Consider the following 10,167-nt stretch of genomic DNA (forward strand, 5'->3'; position numbering starts at 1 on the left):
TCTGCTGCATACAGGCATGCAACTTAGTCAAAATAGGAGTTTGAGCAATAACAGAGGTGAGTTGATAGAACATATTCTCAACCCAACTGTTCATGGGAAGGGAAGTTCTTAATATGCTGTTCATTAAAGTTGTCTGATCATATCTGATTCTATGCACATTTTAAAATATGACATTCCAATCAAAGCCTTGGTAATATAACCAAGTTTCCAATTGTGTCCTGTTTCAATGAAAACAGATTCTTATTGAACTTATGCAAATAAGTATGTTGCCATAAAATAAGATTACTCACCAAGAGTTTCTGAATCCTGGAGGGATCAGGTAGGGAGAAAAAGATAAACGTTTCATCTTTGTTTACAAAGGTATATGTTAGCAAATTGCTAATAACTTGAGAAAAGAGATAAAGATTATCTTAAATACGGAAAAACAAAGCATAAAAGAACCAACAGTGTTTCAAACAAAAACACATAAAAATTATAATCATCCTCATCAGTTCATTTAGTCTAATATAATTAATTCTTGTTGATCTTGATCTTTGGTTAGCAGTTTTATAAATTCATCCTTTTTTTCCTTAGAGTTCTGTGAATTCTTATTCAGTTCAGTGGTATAATCTTCTTTATCAGAAGCCTGTATATGTCAGTCTTTTCCATGAATCTCCTTGAATATGAAGCACTTTTGCAGGAATACTTTTGCAAAAGCATCAGTAAAAAAATAACTGTCTGTAAATGACAAAAGACTTTAAAATGGCCATGGTTAAAGATCTGATGAGAGTTCATTGTAATACAGTTGACAAGGGAATTTGGTTATTTCTGTAACATCATTTTTAAAATAACTAGAATTATTGTTGATGGAGGTCATTGAGAGGACGTGACCACTGGTTGACCCATGGCTGGACCTGGGCAATCAGAGGCTACTCACCTCTTCCCCTGTCCTTGGAATGTACATTCTATTCACTGTTCCAACACTAGGAGCCATTTTCAAGGATGCAGCCTTGAAAGAGCAATGTGTTGTTGAGGCCATCTGGACTGTGTATGTGACTGAACCTAGTTAATGCCTCTATATAAACTTTTAAGATTCTGGTGGACTGGTGCAGAGATTTACTCATCTTTCAGCTGCCCAAGACAAGCCTTGTATATAAGTTTTGTTGCTTATTAGAACTGCTACCTACCAATTTGGAATGCTCTATCTCTTTCTTCAGTGTCTCCTTGCCCTCTGTGTATGGGGGCCAGTTTTTGAACCAACAGTTGATGAGCCGGCCAGGAGACCTGAGAAATGAGTCTTGGTAAAGAGGCATCTGTGGGGGAAAAGAGGTACCTTGAGTTGGTCACGACTTCTCTGTGGCCAGGGGTGGACCATATGTTAGATGCTTGTGGATCACTGCTTGAGTACAGGGACCTCCTGAAAATGCTGGCTGGTTTGACATGCTTGTTTGCCACAGTGCACTGTGGCAAACAAAGAAAACAAATGGCTTCTGCAGTGGGCTGGTCTCTACTGTGGTCAGTAGAGTAATTTAACATATCAAATTTAACACATCAAATAAGTCTAATTAGCTTAATCTCTCTCTCTCTCTCTCTCTCTCTCTCTCTCTTTTTATTTTTGGCTGCATTGGGTCTTTGTTGCTGCACGCGGGCGTCCTCTAGTTGCTGAGATCAGGGGCTGCTCTTTGTTGCAGTGCGCAGGCTTCTCATTGCGGTGGCTTCTCTTGTTGCAGAACAAAGGCTCTAGGCACGTGGGCTTCAGTAGTTGTGGCTCATGCGCTCTAGAGCGCAGGCTCAGTAGTTGTGACGCACGGGCTTAGTTGCTCTGCAGCATGTGGGATCTTCCCGGACCAGGGCTCAAACCTGTGTCCCCTGCATTGGCAGACGGATTCTTAACCACTGCGCCACCAGGGAAGTCCCTAATATGTCTCTTTTATCAGGAGAGAGGACAAATCTTTCAGATGTTCCAGGGACCCTCTGGAAAATCCCAAAGTTAGTTTGAAGTCAAAAAGACTTCATTTAGAATTTGATTTTGGGGAAGTTTGTCAAAAATATCAAAAAAGGTTTTAAAAGACTTGCTTAAATAGTATTATAGGTCACTGTGAAATAATATTTAGTTATCTATTTAGCCAAAGTGTCAGTTAAGGACTTTGAAGGCAAAATCAGAAAGTTACATAGTCATAAAAAATCTTAGCTCTTTTAACAGAGAAGACTCAGTTTTCTTAAGTAATGAAAGAACTGATAAAGACAACATGAAGCGCAGAAAATTATTTTGATAAAACACAGAATCTTTGTTTTCTAGGTAGATTACTTAAAAGGTAAAGAAAAACTTTTCATAATCTTATCAAGAACAAACCAATAGTTCAAGGAAACTTTGTTCTTCTCAAAGATGAAAGAAAATTAAATTTTAGTTTTACCTAAGTACACTATTGATATTAAAGCTTTTTTTCTTCACCAATTAAATAGAGCTCTTTTATAAATTAATTTTGGCAATACCATTCGGATGTAGAAATATATCATATATAACAGGTAAAAATAGACATACAAAAGCATACAGACAGAGACCATATAACTTTCATTTCAAAATTTTAGCCATGAATCAGGTACAGCAATACAAAACTCACTAGTTTATAAATAATAGTTGAATCCAAATGTGACTGGCAGACAGAACAAGTTAAGATTAGCCACTCAAATGGATAAAGCTTTTTACTAATATTTGTGGAGAAGACTTAAGATTTGTATTTGCCCTTGACCAATAATCATATAGAGGCTGTGGACTGATTTTGGGCAAGGGAGCTTCTATAGCAGTATGTGTTTTAAAAAGCCTCTTCTGCCACCTTTTTCCCCCCTCCAGTCTCGAGCAATCCTGGGCAGTGTTTTAGTTAGCTCCTGGGGTATTTACATTTCAAAGACATTGTAAGACTTACAACTTCAATGGGAAGAGAAAGAATGCAAGTTTTTCTCTTAGGAGTTTTGGGGTATATTTCTCTATTATCAGAAATCTGGGTAATTACTATTTAAATTTTTCATTTGTATTAGGGGTCAGATGGTGTACAGCTACATCTTGTTTCATTGTCAATAACCACAACACTCTCCCCTTTGTTCTCCTCACTTTCCCAGGGATTCCACGTCTTAGTGTCTCAGCCTTTGTCTCACACCTTAATCTGCAGCAGCTTGTGCCCTCCTAGCTCTTCAAAACAGGCATGCTATTGTCTTCAACTTAGTATCCTGCTCTGCCCCAAAGCTAGCAGAGCAGTGAACAATCACACATCCTTCTCTACCCTCAGCTCTTCTTCCAGCTGTCTAACTTGAGCTTCAGCTTCTAGTTGGGCATCAGTGGCCAGATGAAGTGCCAACAGTAGAGACCAACCCACAGTTGCAGCCATTTGTTTCCTTTCTTTGCTGCAGTGCACTGTGTGTAGTTCCTCAAACAAACACATTAAACCAGCCAGCATTTTTGGGATGTCCCTGTAGTCATGCAGCAGTCCACAGACATCTAACTATGTACCACCCCTGCCCACAAAGAGGTCAATGGCCAACTCAGGATTTCCCCTATCGATGCCTCTTTCCCAAGACCCATTTCTTCCGTCTTCTGGCTGGCTTGCCAATTGTTGGTTTGCAATTCTTGGTTTGCAATTCTTGGGAGTTCCCTGGGTGATATTCAAAACTAGCCCCCATTTAACAGAAGGCAAGGAGAGACCAAAGAAAGAGGCAGAGCACTCCAGATTGGTAGATTGTGGTTTTAATAAACAAAGGAACCTATATATGAGGCTTGTCTTGGGTGGTCGCAAGATGAGTAGTTTTCCGCATCAACCTCCCTTAATGGAGGTCAGTCACATACACAGTCCAGATAGTCTCAGCAACACATGAACAGAACATACATCCCAAGGTCAGCAGAGGCGGGTAAGGAGCCTCTGATTTCCTGGGCCAGGTCATGGGTCAACCAGTGCTCACATCCTCTCAGTTACCTCCTCTAACAGCTCACTAAGCAGAGATCCTGCATTTAATGTAGCTGACGAAGTTAGAAAGGCCTCTAATTGGTTGGTTGGTTATCTGACTGAAACATGGACAAAAAATTTCCCACGGTATGTGAATTGGAAATGCCTGACCTCCTTTGGTTTAATGTAGAGGAAGGGGTTCAGAGATTTAGAAAGATTGGAATGTTAGAGTGGATTTGTCATTTAAGACCTACTCATCCATACTGGGAGTGTCTAGAACAGGGGTCCCCAACCTCCAGGCCTTGGACCAGTATCTGTCCGCAGCCCATTAGGAACCAGGCCACACAACAGGAGGTGAGCGGCAGGCGGGCAAGCAGAGCTTTATCTGCGGCTCTCCATCGCTCACATAACCGCCTGAACCATCCCCCCCAACCCTATCCATGGAAAAATTGTCTTCCACAAAACCAGTCCCTGGTGCCAAAAAGGTTGGGGACCGCTGGTCTAGAAGACATACCTTTCACCAATACTTTGAGAAATAATTTGGTGAGTGGAGTCCTAGCATCCTTGAAGATCTCCGTGATTGCTCATCTCTGTAAGTGAGATGTTACCGTGGGAACTGCAGCTACTCAATGGAAAAACCTAAATGCAGTAGGAGTAATTTGATCCTGGCGTGGCAGGGGCCAAGTGGCAGCATTCAATCACCAAAGGGAAGGTGAGTGTGGTTACCATAATGGACAGCAGAGACAAAGCAGCAGTCAGAATAGTCTGATTCATGCAGACTTATGGTGCTGGCTAGTTAGTGTTCTAAAAAGTGAAATAAATAGGAAGCCTACTAGATTTTCACTTGATCTGTATAAGCAGAAAAGTTCTAGATCAAGTGAACAAAAATCTAACTCAAATCATAAAAACAGAGAGTCACAGCCCCTTGATCAATTCCAAGACTTAAGACAGTTTGTAGACTTAGAACCCCTTGAATGAAGGGGGGGTTGGGTCCCCTTGAAGAAGGATCCCAGTACACTAGTGAAAATTTATACTGTTAATATTTCTCCCAAAGGGACCTGCAGCCTTTTACCAGGGTAACTATACATTGAGAAAAAGGAAATAATCAGACCTTTCAGGGACTACTGGCCACTGGATCTAAACTAGAACTGATTCTAGGAGACCTGAAGCACCACTGTGGCCCTCCAGTCAGAGTAGGGGCTTATTAAGGTCAGGTAATCAATGGAGTTTTAGCTTAGGTGTACCTCACAGTGAGTGTAGTAGCTCCCCAGTTCCATCCTGTGGTTATTTCCTTCCTTCCAGAATGCATAATTGGAATAGATATATATAGCAGCTGGAAGAATCCCCACAATGGTTCCCTGATCTGTTGAGTGTGGGCTGTTATGGTGGGAAAGGCCAAATGGAAGCCATTGGAACTTCCTCTACCTACAAAAGTAATAATAAAAAATAATACCACATTCCTGGAGGGATTTCAGAGATTAGTGCTACCATCAAGGACTTGGAAGATGCAGGGGTGGTGATTTCCACCACATCCCCCTTAAACTCTATTTGACCAATGTAGAAGACAGATGGATCTTGGAGAATGACAGTGGATTATCACAAGCTTAACCAGGTAGTAATTCCAATTGCAGGTGCTGTACCAAATGTGGTTTCATTGCTTGAGCAAATTAACACATCATCTGGTACCTGGTATGCAGCTGTTGATCTGGCAAATAATCTTTTTCTCCATACCTGTCCATAAGGCCCACCAGAAGCAATTTGCTTTCAGCTGGAAAGGCCAGCAATATACCTTCACTGTCCTACATCGGAAGTATATCAACTCTCCAGTTCTGTCTTAGTTCACAGAAATCTTGATTGCCTTTCCCTTTCATGAGGTATCACAATGTCCATTACATTGATAACATTATTCTGATTGGACCTAATGAGTGAGAAGTAGCAACTAATCTAGACTTATTGGTGAAACAGTTGCATGTCAGAGGGTGGGAAATAAAACCAACTAAAATTCAGAGGCCTTCTACCTCAGTGAAATTTCTAGGGATCCAGTGGTATGGGGCATGTCGAGACATCTCTTCTAAGGTGAAGGATAGGTTGTTGTATTTGGCCCCTCCTACAACCAAGAAAGAAGCACGATGCTTAACTGGTCTCTTTGGATTTGGTGGCAACATATTCTTCATTTGGGTGTGTTATTCTAGCCCATTTACTGAGTGACCTGAAAAGTTGATAGTTTTGAGTAAGATCCAGAACAAGAGAAGGCTCTGAAACAGGTTTGGGCTTTTGTGCAAGCTGTTATGCCACTTGGGCTACATGATCCAGCAGATCCAGTGGTGTTGGAAGTGGCAGTGTCAGATCGAGTTAGTGTTTGGAGCCTTTGGCAAGCCCCTGTGGGACGAATTACAGCATAGACCCTTAGGATTTTGGAGCAATGCCCTGCCCTCATCTGTAGATAACTACTCTCCTTTTGCGAATCAGTTCTTGGCTTCCAACTGGGCCTTAGAGACTAAACACTTGACCATGGGCAACAAAGTTACCATCAAACCTGAGCTGCCCCTCATGAACTGGGTGTTATCTGACCCACCAAGCCGTAAAGTTGGGCATGCACAGCAACACTCCGTCATCAAATGAAAGTAGTATATATATGATCAAGCCTGGGTAGGCCCTAAATGCACAGGTAAATTACCTGAAGAAGTGGCCCAAATGCCTATGGTCCCCACTCCTGCTACACTGCCTTCTCTTTCCCAGCCTGTACTTGTGGCCTCATTGGGAGTTCCTACAATCAGCTGACAGAGAAAGAAAAGACTTGGGCCTGGTTTACAGATGGTTTTACAAGATATGCAGGCACCATCTGGAAGTGGACAGCTGCAACATTACAGCGCCTCTCTGGGACATCCCTGAAGGACAGTGGTGAAGGGGAGTCCTCTTGGTGGGCAGAACTTCAGGCAGTGCACCTGGTTGTTGACTTTGCTTGGAAGGAAAAATGACCAGATGTGTGATTATATACCAATTCATGGGCTGTGGCCAACGGTTTGGATGGATGGTCTGGGACTTGGAAGGAACATGATTTAAAAATTGGTGACAAAGAAATTTAGGGAAGAGGTATGTAGATAGACTTCTCTTAATGGGAAAAAGATGTGAAAATATTTGTGTCCCATGTGAATGCTCACCAAAAGGTGACCTCAGAAGAGGAAGATTTTAATAATCAAGTGGATAGGATGACCCATTCTGTCGGTACCATTCAGCCTCTTTTGCTAGCCACCCCTGTCATTGCCCAATGGGTTCATGAACAAAGTGGCCATGGTGGTAGGGATGGTGGTTATACCTGGGCTCAGCAACATGGACTTCCATTCACCAAGGGTGACCTGGCTACAGCCACTGCTGAGTGCCCAATCTGCCAGCAGAGGAAACCAACACTGAGCCTCTGATATGGCACCATTCCCTAGCATGATCAGCTAGCTAGCTGGTGGCAGGTTGATTGCATTGGACTGCTCCCATCATGGAAGGGGCAGTGTTTGTCCTTATTGGAATAGACACTTACTCTGGATATGGATTTGCCTTCCCTGCATGCAATGCTTTTTCCAAAACTACCATCTGCGGACTTAATAGAATGTCTTATCCCCGTCATGATATTTCACAGAGCATTGCTTCTGATCAAGAACAACCCTTTACAATAAAAGAAGTGTGACAGTGGGCCCAAGCTCATGGAATTCACTGGTCTTACCATGTCTCCCACCATCCTAAAGCAGCTTGCTTAATAGAACAGTGGTATGACCTTTTGAAGATTTAGTTACAGCACCAGCTAGGTGGCAGTACCTTGCAGGGCTGGGGCAAGTTTCTCCAGAAAGCTGTATATGCACTTAATTAGTATCCACTATATGGTGCTGTTTCTCAAGTAGCCAGGATTTACAGGTCCAGAAATCAAGCAGGTGGAAATGAAAGTGCACCAGTCACTATTATCCATAGTGACCCGCTAGCTTCCTGTTTTCATGACTTTATTTTCTGCTGGCCTAGAGGTCTTAGTGTCAGAGGGAGGAAAGCTTCTATCAGGAGACATGACAATGATTCCATTGAACTGGAAATTAAGACTGTCACCCTGCCACTTTGGGCTCTGAATCAACAGGCAAAAAAAGGAGTTATGGTGTTATCTGGGGTGATTGATCCTGACTATCAAGGAGAAATTGGACTACTACTACGTGGTGGAAGTGAGGAAGAGTGTGTCTGGAATACAGGAGATGCCTTAGGGCATCTCTGAGTATTACCATGCCTTGTGGTCAAAGTCAATGGAAAGCTACAACAAACGAATCCAAGCAAGACTACTAATGGGCCAGACCCTTCAGGAATGAAAGTTAGGGTTACTCTGCCAGCTAAAGAACAATGACCAGCTGAGGTGCTTGCTGAAGGCAAAGGGAATACAGGATGTGTAGTAGAAGAAGGTAATTATAAATACCAGCTACAACCACACCACCAGTTACAGAAATGAGGACTATAATTGTCATGAGTATTTCCTCCTTATTTTGTTATACATATGTTTGTGTGTGTATATATACATAAACTAAGTAAATATTTTTGTTTTATTTCCTTTCTTGTTCTTTTATCATATAAGATAAGCTGTATTGACTTTACATCAGTAATTGAGTATTGCTAATTTTACATCATAGTATATAAGTTATAGGATATCAGGAGAAGAGTAAGCATCACTCAAGTGCCCTTCCTTCTCTTCTGGGGAAGGGATTAGTGCATTTTCAGTTGCTTGTAGGATAGCTATATCATGTCAGTTGTTATTGTCTTTATTTGGAGATCCAGTATGGTTATTGTCTTGTTATTGTCTTTATTTGGAGATCCAGTATGGTTTAAGGAGATATGTATGGGTACCAAGCTGACAAGGGGTGAAGTTATGGTGGTTAATTTTATGTGTCAACATGATTGGGCTAAGGGCTGTCCAGAAAGCTGGTAAAACATTATTTCTGGGTATGTCTGTGAGGGTTGTTAAAAAATAAAATTCAGCTGAGTAAATCAGAAGATCTAATTGTGCTTTTTCAAAGATTCATGAATCAAGCAGCATCTCATCTAGCAAACAGAAAGGAGCTCTGAGGAGCTGCACAAAATGGAAGGCTTTTATAGACAGAAGGGGACAGGAAAAGGAAGTTTCTAGCCAAGAGTGGACTGTCTCAGGCAAAATCACCTTCCTATGGGGGACAAAAATGGTCTATCGAGTAGATTACCTCACTAGTGCTGACCAGGTAATTCCAGAATGACTTGTTACAGGTCACATTCTTGGGAGAGGCTGACATTGCAATTAGATTAGGTATTAAGTCTTGGTTTGCTGATGTGGGGCTTAGCACAAGTGACTCCATTTGAGGCCTATTGTTTCTTTTTTAACAGGGTGTTCCCAGAAGAGATTAACATTTGAATTGGTAGATTGAGTAAAGAGGATCACCCTCACTAATGTGGTTGGACATCATCCAATCCATTGAAAGGCTGAATAGAACAACCAGGCAGGAGAAGGGCAGATTTACTCTCTTTACTTGACCTTGGACATCCATCTTCTCCTACCCTTGTACACAGGCATTCCTAGTTCTTGGGCCTTTATAGACTCAGACTGGAACTTACACCATCAGTCCCCCAAATGTCAGGCCTTTGGACTCAGACTGAATTACACCATGACCTTTTCTGGTTCTCCAGCTAGCAGTGGCAGATCTTGGGATTTCTTGGCCTCCTTAATCATGTTGGTCAATTCCTATAAGTCTCCTCTTATTTATAGCTATGTCTATATCCATGTTATTGATTCTGTTTCTCTGAAGAACCCTGTCTAATGCAATATGGAACCTAAAATAGTCAAAGTCATAGAAGCAGAGAATAGTATGGTGGTTGCCAGGGGCTAGGGTAAGGGGGAAATATGGAGATGGGAAAAGGGTACAAAGTTTCAGTTATGCAAGATAAATAAGTCTTAGAGAATTAATGTACGGCATGAAGACTATAGTTAGCAATACTATATTGTAAACTTGAAATTTGCTAAGAGGTGTTCTCACCACATACATAAAAAAGTAATTATATTAGATGATGGATATGTTAATTAGCTTGATTGTGGTGATAATTTCACAATGTGTGTGTGTATATATATAAACATCAAATTGTATGCCTTAAATATATATAATTTTTATTTGTGAATTATACCTCATTAAAGCTGAAACAAACAGAAATAAAAATGTCCAGATTGGATGGAAAGAAGTAGAAATATATATATATATATAGTATTTCT

At 41.3% G+C, this 10,167-nt stretch overlaps 1 pseudogene; it reads left to right on the forward strand.

Moving 5' to 3' along the window:
• Positions 1-4,543: 4,543 nt before the first annotated feature.
• On the forward strand, positions 4,544-8,397 carry LOC132513094 (uncharacterized; annotated as a pseudogene).
• The last annotated feature ends 1,770 nt before the right edge of the window (positions 8,398-10,167 follow it).

Source organism: Lagenorhynchus albirostris, chromosome X, assembly GCF_949774975.1.
Source record: "Lagenorhynchus albirostris chromosome X, mLagAlb1.1, whole genome shotgun sequence".
NCBI lineage: Eukaryota > Metazoa > Chordata > Mammalia > Artiodactyla > Delphinidae > Lagenorhynchus > Lagenorhynchus albirostris.